This window comes from Sciurus carolinensis, chromosome 7, assembly GCF_902686445.1.
Source record: "Sciurus carolinensis chromosome 7, mSciCar1.2, whole genome shotgun sequence".
In the NCBI taxonomy this organism is placed as follows: Eukaryota; Metazoa; Chordata; class Mammalia; order Rodentia; family Sciuridae; genus Sciurus; species Sciurus carolinensis.
This window is the reverse complement of record NC_062219.1, coordinates 141,386,752-141,402,174: the sequence shown is the minus strand read 5'-3', so window position 1 is coordinate 141,402,174 and position 15,423 is coordinate 141,386,752. Positions and strand designations below refer to the sequence as shown.

The following is a 15,423-nucleotide window of genomic DNA, read 5'->3' as shown; positions in this document are numbered from 1 at the left end:
CCAACTTTAGAGGAAAAGTTCTGGTCTCCATGCAAAAATGAAAAAGCGACTAAAATTGTAAAGACCTAAATTGATTCTGGCACTGATTTGGGACCTGGGATTCCTCCTGATCTCACAGTGTTTTCACAAGTCCATGGCTTGTGGTGTAGTGTCCCTGGGTAGAGAGGAATGCTCACCATCCATAACCTCTGTCCTGGTGCCTGGGAGAATTGGGGATCCCAGTGCAGAAAGCAGAACCACACCCTCTCTGTGCTTGTGGATGGGCAGGGGAGGGCCAAGGAGATGATAAATGATAATGAAGGAGTAATTGATCTTTTATTTTTTCTTTGGAATTAAAAAAATGAGGTTTGATAGTTTATAATATTATTTAAAATGCCTATTAAGAAGCTCTTTTCCAGTGAGCCTGACTGATCCACTAGCGTCTTCTCTCCCCTATCCTGCACTTCTCCTTCCCTCTTCCTCTTCTCTGCTGTATTATTATTTTGGTGATGTGGTAGGAATAATTTAGGGTGAGTTGAACCTTTTCCTTCTATTTTTTCCAAAGACTTTCTTTTTTCAACACATGTTACTAACTGTTTATCAATGATCACTTATTAGCGATAATTTCCAAACTGAAAAGAAAAGGAGACCTCAGTTGTTGGTGACAATGTAGGACAGGTGGCAAACTGATAGATGTTGAAGATTCTGAGTTAAGGGACGTAAAGATAGTGAACTGAACAGAACTGACTGTCCATGTTGTGGTGGCTATTTTTTCTTTTTTTTGAGGTTATAATAACCTTATTGTAACCCCTTGATTATCCTGGATGACATGGTGTGGATGACTGTCCCCCCAAGGCCCATGTGGTGAAGGCTTGGTTCCCACTGGGACACTGTTCGAAGGTGGTGGAACCTTTAGGAGGGAGCCCATTGGGAGGAAGCAAGGTCACTGGGGGTGTGCCCTGGAAGGTGATATTGGACCCTGGGCTTCTCCCTCTCTTTCTTTGCTCCCTGGTGGCCATGAGATGAACAGCTTCTCTGTCACACACTCCTACCATGATGTACGGTGCTGCCACAGGCCCAAAGCAACAGGGTCAATGGACCATGGACTCTTCCGAACTGAGCCAAAATAAGTCTTTCTTTTCTTTATTTTTAAAATTTTGATTCATTATACACAAATGGGGTACAACTCTCACTTCTCTGTACACGAAGAAGATTCATACCATTTGTGTAATCATACATGTACATGTTTGTCTCATTCCATTATCTTTCTTTCCTCCTGCCCCCTCCGCACCCCTCATTTCTGTCTGCACAATCCATCCTTCTTCCATTCTTCCCTTACCTCCCCCTCCACTCCATGATGTATCGTCATCCACTTATCAGAGAAATCATTCAACCTTTGGTTTTTTGGGATTGACTTATTACACTTAGCATGATACTCTCCAACTCCATCCATTTACCAACAAATGCCATAATTTTATTCTTCTTTATGGCTGAATAGTATTCCATTATGTATATATATACTACAGTTTCTTTATCCATTCATCATGTGAAGGGCATCTAGGTTTGTTCCACAATTTAGCTATTGTGAATTGAGCTGCTAGAAACATTGATGTGGCTGCATCACTGTAGTATGCTGATTTTAAGTCCTTTGGGTATAGGCCAAGGAGCGGGATAGCTGGGTCAAATGATGGTTCCATTCCAAGTTTTCTAAGGAATCTCCATACTGCTTTCCAGAGTGTCTGCACCAATTTGCAGCCCCACCAGCAATGTATGAGTGCACCTTTTCCCCCACATCCTTGCCAACAAGTCATTCTATTTTTTTAAGTTGAGTTATCTCAGGAATTTGTTGCAACAATAGAAAGCTGATGAACACATAATACATGAAATAGTTTGTGGCTCTGAGTCCATGGTCAGAAAAAAATTGTCACCATCCATTCCTCTTTTCTGGGGACTTGGGAGAATTAGGGAATGTGAGTGAAGAAAAAAGACCCAAACCCTCTTTTGCAATGTACAAGGGGCAGGCAGATGACAAATGAAAATTAAAAAACTAATGATCTAGAATAATGCAGGAGGTAACAAATGGAAGAAAGAAATGAGTGCCCTTCCCATTCATCTGGGTACTTGGGATTTTAAATAGCAGGTTCTGGTAGGCTTCATTGACATGTTAACATTTTTACCAAGAATTGAAAGAGGCGTTTTAGGGAGAAGAGAGGCGACAGTTTTAGGGATAAGAGGGTCCTAGGAAGAGAAGCTAGCCAGTACAAAAGCCCAGGGGACTACAAATCATTTTGCTGCCTAGTTACCTGTCCAGATACTTCCTCCTATGGGCAAGAGAGAGTCCACCTCTTGAACCAGTGTCTCCTACTCCCCTCAGCCCATTTGGTCTTTTTAAAATTTCTACTGGGCCCAAGCTCGCCTCAGTAGACTTTCCCCTTGATGGATAGTGGGAGCTGGAGCCAGGCCGGTTACATCCCTTTGAGTGGAACATCTACAAGACAAACAGTCCTTTCTCTTGCTAATATTGACCAACTCTTCTGCTACTTCTCTGGCCCATTATTATGCTAACAGGGCTTAGCAAAGACTGATAAGATTGTGGCCTTTTAAGTCCTAATTAGTGTGTCCCCTGGCTTTAGGTAGAAGATGGGTAAGCTTCCACAAATGAGGGTAAGGAAAGGAACCCTGGAATAGAGTGAATCCTATTCACTTGTCGTAAGATTTTTGTTTCATTATAAACCTTGCTTTTAAGGACCCTGGTCTTTGGATTTTTAAGAACTTGGGATCATTTTCAATTGGCCAAACTCTGGCTCTCCCTCATTCTTTCACCAGTGGAGATGAGAAGAGCTTCTCAAGTCTGGAAAGATGAGAGACTAATGAGGTCTGGGTGCCGAATGTGTTTTTAAGATGTCAGTCTGAGAATTCCTGGGTCAGAAGGAGCCCAGACCCTTCCCCTAAATCAGGGCAGCCCAGGGCTGAAACTAACACTGAGAAAGAATAAACCTAAATTCATGTAAGAAGGCAGAAGCAGCTCGCTTATTACAGTCCAACAGTCATGACAAATGAAGACACATCCGAGAACAGATAATGAAAAATTTTGAATTATCGCCATTGTTTCTCATATTCCTGGGACTCTTGAATTAATATAGCAAACTAAGTCTGAAGATGAAAAGCCAGAAACTTTGTCAAATACATTATGTCTGGCAGACTGTCCACACTGACCTGACTCGTAGTCCGAGTGGCGGTTTGGGTCCTGTGTAAGAAGTGGCATGGATTTTTCTAGAACATACTAATTGGCTTATCTCTTCATGTGAGGCCAACTTGTGTGACTTTTTCCTGTGGGTTGTCATAGTTTTATTTTTTTTTTTAATTTCTGGTTTAGCTTTATCTGCTTTCTGGGGAAGGCTGGAAGTTTTTTCTCTAGATCTCAGGAACACTTGCTTACAGGGGTGTATGAACCACTAATGAATGGCTAGAAAGTAGCTTTCAAGCATTGATTTGTGCAAAAAGCTCAGTTTGTGTAGGAGTTAGACCTCATGCAGCTTATGATATACATAGTAGATAAAGAAATGCTTTTAACTTCCAATCATTCTAAAGATCATGTTTAATTCTAGATTTATTCTGTAGTTTTTTGACTTCTGTACATATAAGAAAGGCATTTTCTTTCTTACTTGATTCTCATTGCACACAAATCACCATTAGACTATGAATAACTTCTTATATATTTTGCATGAAAACAAAATATTAATCTTGTCCAAAACATGAAATTATACATTTGCAAGAGGATTTAGGATTCATATCCAATAGACAGGGAACTATTTAATGATTTTGAGAAATTTCTCTTTCTGGCCATGTTTTTACACAACAATACATGGAAGATATAACTTAACTACTTCTGTATTTTTAAAAGTCTTCATGTTTGTATTTTTATATGAAAGTAGTAAAATATAACATGTGTAACTATCAAGTTTCTGATGGTTGTAGTTTGTTCCTTATAGGAAAGTTGTTTATTAACAAGAACAGAAGCACCACTATATCCAAAGCATGAAATCACTATGACTTAAAAATAAACTTAAGTACACAGCAAGAGTTTCCCAAGATTTGACAGTGGAGTAGAGAAAAATAAAAAGACAGAATCACTGTGTTTCAGTGAAATTCTATTTTCCTGCACCCAGCACAATAGTTATACTGTAGGTTAATTCAGCCTATGTGAGGGCTTGATGGACTTAAATATAGAAATTGTTTCAGTACCAATTTCCCCAAAGGGACTTCAGCAGTAAATGTTGTGAAATGCAGATTAAAAATAATACATAAAACAGTCTAACCTTTAATAGGTCCTCATATGTGATGGCAAGCAGATCTCTGGTTTCTGTTGCTAGACTACTGTACTTGTGAAACAAACCCACATACCTAAACTATCTTATTAAAGTGAAAAAACCTATAATCTAAAAATAACAATCTATTTTTCTCCTTTTCCTGTCCTTTTCTTCAACCTTGGCTGAGATGCTTTCTTTCAAAATTTATTCTACAGCCATCCATATAAAAAGGACAGCATTGTGCCTTCTTGTAAATATTCACTATTTAACTAATAAGATATTAGTTCTTAAAGCCCACACGATGATACGACTGTTAGAAACTCGTATTTTCCAGGTTTCAATAGAGCCTTTAAAAGAACTTAGGTGTGCGTGTGGGTGTTTTGTTGGTCTGACACACACTTTCCACGAATAAGACAACAGCTAAATCAACGCGGTGTGAATTTAACTTCTTCCAGCACTCACGCGTTCATACACAAATTACATCAAGTGTGCACTCACTTTTTCATTCTTGACCATGAACTCACACAACACACCAGATAACAGACTGGGGTGCAAAATTTAGAGCAAAAAGGGGTGTGAAATTGAGAGCAAGTTCCAGGAAAAGCAGTTGTCTTTCTTTCCTCTAGGCACCAAATTACAGGCCCTGTGCCAGGTTTCTGGACACTTCATTCTTTAGGAAAGTTCACCCCGCTCCTTCTTCCTGCCTCCCAGGGCCACTCAGGAGGAAGAAAGGGCTGTGCAGGTGAGCTGGCCCTTCCCTTGTTGGCATTCGTGAGGCACGGTTGCCACCTGCGAGCTGTTTAGGCTGTAAACATTACTAAGCCACTTTACAGAAAGTTATGTAAAGTGTGGCTAATGTTTCCTGAAGATTCTCCTGCCATGCTGGCGGCACAGGCATTTTGAGAGAGGCAGGTCTGGATGTGTGTGAACGCTTCTTCTTGCTGTTTATGAGCTGAGCAACTTGCTGTGAAAAGCTGTCATGTTCCCCTTGGGTGTGTAGAACCAGTTTCTCCTGCATGCCAGGACACGAAGCTGAGGCTCTTCCAAAAGGAGGGGCAGGCAAGGGCGCCCAGGGAAAGCCAGGATCTATCACTGGTTTCCACTTTTGCTTAGAGAGAAGATGAGGACAGCAAAAAGGAAGAAAAACTGGCTTACAAAAGTTCTCTTCATGCTCTGTGGCTACAAAAACTGGAACCATCTTCTCTCTCTGTTCAACAGAGGTGGAGGAAAATGGGAATTTAGTTATCCCTAGAGGAAGCAGCATTTACTTCCTGGCTTACTGGCTGGCCCGGGCCATTGGCAGGGAGAATATTTTGATTGATTTTCATCTCTTATAAATTAAATTTCCTTTGGGAATATCTGAAAATTATCCAAATGGAATAATAATAATAAACAACTCTTACTCTGGAAAAGATCTGAATCAACATCTGAAATAACTCTATTTGGACTTTTAAATGGTGTATAGGAAGTAGTACTTTGGTAGCTATCTGGGGACTCTGCTATCATCCGAGGGTAAAAATTTATGTATATAAAATATTGCTTTCTCAGTGGCCTGCAAAGTTCTTCAGCAGGCCTGTTTGCACAGATGCAAATGTGGAGACAAGTTTCATAATGCCGTATAAAGGCAAACCCAGCTCAGCATTGATCATGAAATGGGCTTGCAAATGACTGAGCCTGCTGGCATAAATCAGTGCCACCCAACAAAACAGAGGAGCCAGACCAGAGTGTGGTTGCTGCTTTTCTTGAATTCTTTCTTAATATATCTGCTGGGTTTTCTTTTTTTTTAAATGATTTTGACTGTCAACTGGGATTATTAGACTGCATAATGATATTTTTTATGTCCAAACATATGAATAAAATTACTTTCTCATGGTGTATATTATGGTTACACATGCTTTCTGAAAGTAAATTAACATAGAAATAAATCTGTGATGTCAAGAATATGCATTAACCTGTTTGGGCCTTATAAATATGTAAAAATAGCACCTAGCTCTTTGCCTCTCTATGGTGGGATAATATACTGAATCTAGAACTGGGCATTGTGTACGTTAGAATATACGATCATCGTCGCTCAATCCAATTTAACAGCAATTTTTTAAAAATGGTGCTCTGGGGAATGCCCTAAAGGACTCTGTGTGGTCTTTCCTCTCCGGGGCTTATAATCTTGCCCTCCAGGTGATTTACCTATTAATGCCTGGGCTGTCCCCTCAGTTCTTCCTCTTTCCAAATCTTCAGAAAGATTCCTTCTTTCTGAAGGAATCTGTCCTAGCCTTCTTCCTTCTTCCCCTCTTTTTTTGACCATGAGATCCTCACTGTCACTCTCCTTCGGGACTCAGAGCTTTGGCCGTGGGACCTCTCAAGGGGGCTTCACCCAGCGTGCTCACGCATCTCCAAACATCTGTGCAGCTGCTCCCCTGCCCATGTGACCCTCCGTCCCCAGGGAAAAGTCCTCCTTGCTTCAGGGGACTGCTCATATGTCCTCTCCTTTGTAAACAATACCTTTCCTGCCACCTGCCCTCTTCACTGGGGTTCAACTTTCTGTGTCCTCCTCTTTTTCCCTCCTCGATTACCCTTCTAGAACCCTTCACATGTTCTATGAGCAACTTCGGTGTGCTTGTCAGTATCCTTGACTGTACCAAGAGCTCTCGGTGAACAGGATTGTCTTTTGGTACCAGGGATTTTGTCTCCCTCATCTTTGTAGCATTGCCACATGGCAGACCTGGGGAGACACTCAATAAACATTTGCCAAGTGCATAGGCCTTTCGTCACCTGAAAAAAATGGTTTTCAGCTACCGCTGGGCCTGCAAATGGTTTGCTAAGATCATTAGGAGTGTTAGCGTCCTGCCACTGTAATGACATACCTGAGACAATGAACCATCAACAGGAAAGGTTGATGCTGGCTCTTGGTTCTGGAGGTTCTGGTCCAAGACTGCGCTGACCTAATTCTTTGGGTCTCTGGCAAGGGCAGTGCATCATGGCAGGAGTGCGTGTCAGAACTGCTTCCGTCAAGAGCAGAGAATCAGATCAGAGAAGAGATCCCACTATCCCCTTTGGGAGTACCCCCAGTGACTCCAGGACACAAGCACACCCCCAAAGACCTGAGGACCCCCCTCTAGGCTCCACCTCCTAAAGCTTCCACCGTCTCCTAATACAGCCACCCTGGAACCAAAGCTTTAATACAGGGGCTTTTAGGGGACAGTCCCCAAGCCATAGCACTAAGAGTGGAAGAAACCCGATGGACCCACAGATATCTAAATAGGTTCTGTCTCCAAGCCTGCTCATCTCTGCCTCTTCCTGCCTTCTTTACCCTCTTCTACTGACGGCTTCTCCCAAACGAAGACAGCACAAGACACACACCAAACCTCCTGTCCCCAGCTTGTTGCTGGATACCAGCTTCCATCTCCTTAGAATAGGATGCACGCCTGACCTTGACCCACAAAGCTGGGGCAAGCTTGCCCGGTCACTCACTGTGTCAGACACATGGGTCTCTTGGTTCCTAGAACATGCCAGAATCTCTTCTGCCTGGAGGCCTCCACGTCTGCTGTTCCATCCTCTGGAATCCTCTTCCTTCTCTTTTCCCCGCGGCGGGTTCCTTATCTTCTAGGTTGACACCTGGAAGCTTAAATGCCAGCTTCTCAAAGAGGCCTTTCCTAACCACACAGGACAATATCCTGTTTTTGTCCTTCAAAGCAGAATTCAAGTGGCAATCTTCTCCCCTCCCTCCCTCCCTCCCTCACCCTCTCCCTCCCTCCTTTGATTCCTCCCTCCCCGTCCCTCCCTCTTCCTTCCTATCTCTTTTCCTCAGCTCCCCTCCTTCCCTTCTTTCCTCCTTCTCTTTCTTTCCTCTCTTTCTTAGTATACTTGTTCATTGTCGCTCTCTGTTTCTCCCATTAAACTCTGAGCTTCTTGGGAACAGAGACCATGTCTGGTTTTTTTTTCTTTTTTTCTTGCTGTGTTCTCTAAAGCCTATGACTTAGAAAACCTGGTACAGACTAAATGATAATAAATATTTCTGGAATGTCAAATGAATGATTAATCCCAAGCAAACTTGTTAAAAGGGTTTCTTTATAAACACAGATTTTCATGACAACAAAATGAAGTGCAGGTACAAAATGCTCCAATGACTCCCGTGTTGCTTTGGACGGGATGTTTGTGTCTCCCCAGAGTCCCTCCCCCACTGTGGTAAGATCAGGAGGTTGTCTTTGTGAGGCAGTTAGGTTTGGATGGGATCATGAGGTGGGACACCTGTGGTGGGATTAGTGGCTTAGAAGAAGATGACAAAGGAGAAATCTCTCATTCTGTCCAGGGATACACACTAAGCAAAGGCCGTGTAAGGACACAGTGAGAAGGTAGCCGGCCACCTACAAGCTGGTGAGAGGGCTTTCACCAGATCTGACCACACTGGCTCCCCGATCTTGGAAAATCAAATGCCATTGTTTGAGCCTCCAGTTTGGGGTGTTTTGTTATAGCAGCCTAATCCAGCTAAGACTTGCGTATCGCCTGAGCTGACCTCCAGCATCTGGGCCAGTCCTTGTTTCTATGACAACTTTGGTGGTTAACAAAGTGAATCATTTCTATCCTCCCTTCCTATCTGAAACCTGCATGCGTTCTGCAGTGTGTTCTGCTTAGTCTGGGTGTGTTCATACACTCCCCAGTCCCCACACAAACTCTCAGCTCACGCAGCACACATGACCTTCCTGGAAAGACCTGGGCCTCACCCAAAGGGGACCTTAAAGTTATCTCAAATGAGAACTTTCAATGATACTTTAAAGAGACAGTTCAGCAAGGATCCTAGGCTATGAAAAAGGGCTCTCCCTTGCTGGAATGCTCTTTCCATGTTTCTGATAAACCTGGCCTGCTACGGGAGCGGGTCACATGGATGCTTTCGCAGTAAGAAATCCTCACGTTCCTCAGCTCTGTTACACAATAGGGCATCATGTCAAAAACAGTAATGCTGGGAGATATGTCAAGAAGTTCCATTGAACTGTCTTTGTACTTTTCTTTCCCTGTAATTTTTTTTTGTATTCCTTTAGTGACTTAGTTATGCTTTCTAAGGACAAACTTAAATACCTCTTGCCTCTCTCAGGCCATTAAACAAGATTCGGGGTCCTGATGATCTGATGGCTCCTCCTCTTATGCAGCCTCTCTGCAGCGAATGTTATTCAGCAGAATAGCAGCATCCATCTGACTACTGATAATGCACTTTTAAACATTAACAGGACATATTGAGTCCTACATGATCCAGGGCCTTTGGGCAACAGACCATGATGTAAATGATCTCCCAGTGATTTTGTCATCAGCTCTGTGTGAAGTCTGCAGAGAATTAAAGGTGAACTTGGAGCAAACACAAACACAGCAACTTGAGCTGCTTAAAGAAACAAAAAAGCAAACCCACAAACCAACCCAGGCCATGAAGAGCACTCGGTAAACTGAGCTGCAGTGTTGCCTCCAAGTGTGGAGAACACCTGTCCACACTGGGGACCCAGGACTTGCTGGCAAGTCTCACTGGGCACACAGCTCTTGTTTCTTAGACGCATGTTTGACAGGCTTTGCCTTGTGCTTCTTATCCATTTCAAATTCCTTCAGCAAATGTTGGCTGAGGGCCCTCTGCGTACCGGGACCACAGAGCTCTGCAAACCTCCCTGGGGTCCCATCTTTGGGAATAAGAGTGACAGGGTGCAGAGAGGATGACAGGCTGGAGCATCCAGGATTCTTCCACTTGTTGACTGGAGAGACTTTCCACCATGCAGCAGAAATTTGTGATGGTCTGACAATCTCTGAGAAGACCAAGTGCCTTCCACGTGGTCACGGTTTGGGTCTGGACTGACCTTTGGATGTATATTTCCGGAAAAAAGCAAAATACAGAACAGCGCGGATGCTCCTATTTGAGTGATCAGAGGGTATACGATACAGATAGGAGTGTACACACATACCCATGCACACGAACGTGCATGCACATGCACATGCCCACACATGCCTGTTGGTAAATGCCTGGACTATCTGATGACACTGGTTGCTTTGGGGAGGAAGGAATGGTTTTGGTTTATTTTCTTAAAACGCTCATCCCTCTCTGCAATTGTCCTATGTATTTATTATTAACTTATCTATCGTCTCCCACTGAAGTGTGTGCTTGCTCACAGATACAGGTCCTGTAACTGAACAGCGGTTGGCATGCAGTCACACACCACATACATGCAATCAACTGTGGTCCACACGCAGCACAATGGTCCCATAATGGAACTGAAAGATTCCCATCACCTAGTGATGTTGTGACCATCCTGAAGTCTTAACACAATGTCTTGCACTTCACGGTGATTCTGGTGTAAACAGACCTACTGTGCTGCCTGTCAAATAAAAATATAGCACATGAGATTATGTATAGTACAAAATACTTGATATTGGTAATAAATGACTGTGTTACTGGTTTATTCATTTACTAAACTTTTTATCATTATTTTAGAGGGTAGTCATTTTACCTATTAGAAAAAATTTGCTAAAACCCAGTCCTCCACAAGAGGCCTGCAGGAGCCTCCACCATCTTGTGTTATGGTGCCTCTTGATGACAAGGAGGGGCCACGTCCAGGGTTCCTGTGGTGAACACTAGGATGTTCACGCAAAAGTCCTACTGACACATTTTCAGTGTGTGTCCCTGCTGTTAAGCAACACATGACCATGTTTTAGGTGTTTATAGTTTAAAAAAGAGTTTTTGTTTTATTTTTTTAAATGAAGGAGTGGAATGGGGTTGGGGAAAGGAGAACATTACGCTTCGGAGATGGGAAAGGGTCTTACTTTTAATTCTGCCATTTTGTAGGGCTTGAATATTTAAATTTTTACTATGAAAATATATATATGCAAAAGCAGAGACAACAGTGTAATCAACTTCCTGCACCCACTAACCCAAAGCGATAATCAACTCATGGTGGATGTTCTTTCCTTCATATCCCCTGTTAATGCCCCCCTGCCAGCCCAGCATTATTCTAAAGCAGATGCCAATCATGCTTCTATCTTCAAATATTTCAAAATACAAGTCATAACTATAGTGGTTTCTACACCTAGGTAAAAAATATTTTATTACTATTACCAAATACCCACTGCTCAAATTTCCATAATTAGTGTCATAAAATTTTTACTGGTTGCTAGAATTTTATTTAATAATATACATGAATTTACTTTTTCATAATGTAATATAGAATATGGTTTCTTCTATCTATTCAACCATTAAATAAACACATTTTAAGAGCCTTGGATGTTTGAGACACTGTTCCAGGTGTTTGGAACATCAGTGAACAAAAAGGCAGAAATTCCTGTCCTGATCTCCCTTTAAGTCTAACTGAGGGAGACCAATAATACATACAGGTATATAGATAGTTGATTGTGACACAGTGTAACATGAACTATTATAAAGGGGCACAAACTGCTTTCCAAAACCTTAGAATCATGATTGACATGAGATTCAAAGACCTTAGGTCCTTATTATGACATTTAAAATTGGTGACATTTCTCATTCTGATAAAGCCCAAGACCATCAAAAGTTTTATCTTCAACTTTCTTAGGACCGTCTTGAGCCAGCTGTCCTCTTATAAAGTCTCCGCCGCTGGGAGCCAGGCAGTATCTGTGCAGGTTCAGCAGGTCAGGCTTGGGAGTTTATGAAGCAGAACCAGACTGACACCAGACTGTGGCATATGCCCTGCACACAGTGGGTCAGCATTTCCTCGAACCAAGTCAGTGTATTTAAACTAATGCTTCTTGAACAGGTCTCCTCCAACAGAGGCACTTCCTGTTGGGATGCAGCCACATCAGTGAAAACAGCTGTCCCTAACTCAACTATCTTTTGTCAGTTGTCTGGACAGTATGGCAAACACAGGGCTATTGATAGACTGTACGAAACCCCGGATTTTTGGTTCATACCTGAAACTCACATTGAAATGTGGCATTTTAACTTCTGAAAGGAAATGTCTACAGTCTTAATATTAAAACTAAAAATGGCTGATATCTTGTTTTAAAACTTTTATAAAGTCATCAATACACTAGCACACCTTAACAATTCTGGTTACAATTTCATTCTGGTTACAATTTCATTGGAAGATCTTTTGACAAGATTGCAAAAGTTATAAAGAAGCATGACTGATTTTTGTACGTGTACATGTTTCCTGTAACTTATGTATCTAAATGATGCTGCAGTATAGCCAAGCATTGTTAAATCCTGGGACTATGTTCTGAGCAATGTCCAGCCATGCTATTTCCGTGGTTGGTTGTTGAGTGAAGCAGTGTTATGGGTGTAGGAGTGTAGTTACTTTGTGTAGATGAAGACACATTCTCATTTCTTCAAGGATTCAATTATACAAAACACTCATGAAATACCTCCTTTGTGATTGTTTTTCTGGACAGTTTCTCAGTCACTCAGAACACTGGTCCACCTTCCGAAGAGTAGAGTGGAGGCTTTACCTTTGTTGCACCAAGATGTTACCAGTTAAGTCCATCTGTCTTCATAATTACTGGAGCTTGGTGCTTACCCGCTCCACCAGTTTTGTCTTACTTTGTGAAAAAACGTTCTTGTCTGAATCTGAGATGGGAAAACAGGATGGAATATGTTGACTGAGTGGATAATTTTTCGTTTTCACTGAAATGATGACTGCCTGCTTTCTCTGCCTGAAGTCACTCTTGTTGGTTTCCATGCATAGGGTGTGGCATATGGCACTTGTGCTATTCACCTTCCTCCAATATCCTTTTTCCTCTCTCTAAATCCTGATTCAGTTCAGATTTCACTTTCTTGAGGATCCTAAGTACCCTCAGAAAAGGCAAAAGGATGGAATGGTTATGCAACCATTATAAACCAAGGACTTTGATTCTAATTCTGGGTAAGATGCTGGATCTGTCTACTCTAAAGATGGTTCAGAGACCTGGAGGGAAGAGATGCTGCTCAGCGGCTTATGGATTCACATGCACAAGTCTTGTGGAAACTACTCTGTTCTTCTACTGGGCTGTGCGACCTCTAGATACAGATGACTGGTCGGGTAGAGAGCCAGCTGGGCCACTCGTCAGTAGATCTGTCTTTAAATTCCTCTTGCCTCTTCTTAACCACAGGATTTGGGGCAAGTCTCTTGCTTTCTGTTAGTTTTAGTTACCATATGTATAAAACAAGAATAATATTATCTTCCAGAACAAGGTAAAAAATAAGTGAATAATGTTTTCCTTGCAAGGATCAATGTGAGAGCTAAAAAACATAAAGAATCGTAAGCAGATTAGAAGATGGTCAGGCAAATAATCCAACACCTAGGAACAGTGGTCACACACAGAGAAAAAAACCAAAGAAACAAAACAAAAACCAGAAAGATGTCACTTTGAGCTGACATAATGAAAAGACATCACCATGTCCTACAACAAGTGAATGGAGGTCCCTGGAAGGTTTAGGTTGGAGAAGAGAAAATCTCAGGTGGGGAGAAGAACTAAATTGTTATCATACAGTCAGGGGTGGCAAACATTAGCTCATGGGCTAACTCTGGTCCTCTGATTGTTTGGCCTTTCAATTTCTAAATAGTTGAAAATATCAAAGAAAGATCACATGGAATTCAAATTTTAGTGTCTATGAGTAAAGTTTTATTTGAACACAATCCACCCACATCCCTTTACCCATTGTCTATTGCTGCAGAGTTGAGGATTGTCAACTCTGGTTGAGACCAGACAAGCTGACAGTCTAAAATCTTTACTCTCTGACCCAACAGAAGTCTGCTGACACCTGCAATAGTCAAAAGTTATAGGAAAGAGAGAATAGACTTGTTCTTTACGTCCCAAGAATGTAATTAGAACGAATGGGTAAACTAATGGATAAGTGGACGGCTAATAGGTAAAAAATAAAGGCAGACTAGTTTTAATTAAATATAAAAAGAATTTTTGAATAATCAGAATTACCAAAAGGTGGAATGGACTATTTTTGTTAGGTGGTTAGATCCCCTCTCTACAGAAATATTTAAATGAAGTTGTGTTAATGTTTGAAGTGGTAGAGGAATAATTCAAGCACAAGATAGAGGTAGGGTCCCAAAACATTTTAGAACCCTTCTGAAACACTGATTTTATGATTTCAAATTTTTTTTGTCCAATTTGTCTATCTCTCAAATCCCACAATAAGTATTTTTAGACAGCCATTTAATATTTTGCCTATTCAATAGCTATGGAGGACAATTATCTTTTTGAAACTTGATGGATGTAATTGGTTTTGCAAAAAAAAAGTTAAATAAACATTTTGACACTCAAATATTAAACACATAAATTTTGCCTACAATTTAGGTAATTTTTGGAGTCCAACTGAAGTTCTACTTGTAGGTCCAATGGTAAAAGTACCAGTCTGCTTAAACTCTGAAGCCCCTTGCAACTCAAAAATTCCTCCCTTGGAGCACATGACATCCATTAATAAGGTCTCAAGCATTTTTAAGTTATTCCAAGACAGTCACTGATGAATAATGTGTTTCAGTCATCAATGGAGTGCATACGTAATTGTGGTTTCATGAGATTATGGTTCCTGCTGACATCATAGCCTTGTTAGTTTGTGATATAACACATCAGAGTTTCCTAACAACACACTTTTAGAACATATCCCATTGTTAAGTGTTGCATGACTGTACTTACAGTTTATAGGCAAATCACTCGAGACATTCTTTTCATTATATAATAGCCCAATTGTGGCCTGAAAGACCTTCCTTATATTATTGCAATAATTAGCATTAGTGGTTGATTTTTAAAATTTTGATGTTTATGTCAGAGTTATCTTGGTTTATATGTTCTTTCTAAGTTTTTAAATATGAAGACTGGCTTTTAATAAGGTCTACAATCCTATTGACTATCACCTATTGGGTTGATTTATGTGGTTTTTTATAAATAAAATCATTTTTCCACTTAGTAATTTGTGTGTTGGAATAAAAACAATAGGAGCCAAACTATAAGTCACTTCATCACAAACGTATAAGCAATAAAATTGTTTTCTATTATTATTTTTTGATTCATAAAATTCTGTCCTTGATAGTTTTAGTGACTGAATCCAAATAACTATAGTTGTACTATTTGTAAAGCCAATGATTTTAAAACAAGTTTTCCTTTGTAAACTATGAATCAAATTTGTCCCTGTGTCTTTTTATTCAGC

The 15,423-nt window shown here is 41.0% G+C and overlaps 1 long non-coding RNA gene across 1 annotated transcript; it reads right to left on the bottom strand.

Moving 5' to 3' along the window:
* Window positions 1-4,828: 4,828 nt before the first annotated feature.
* Window positions 4,829-7,963, bottom strand: LOC124988967 (uncharacterized). The gene is made up of 3 exons (XR_007109525.1): window positions 7,758-7,963; window positions 7,151-7,285; window positions 4,829-5,496 (listed from the first exon to the last, which is right to left on the bottom strand). It is a non-coding gene; the product is annotated as an uncharacterized LOC124988967 (long non-coding RNA).
* Between the last annotated feature and the right edge of the window lie 7,460 nt (window positions 7,964-15,423).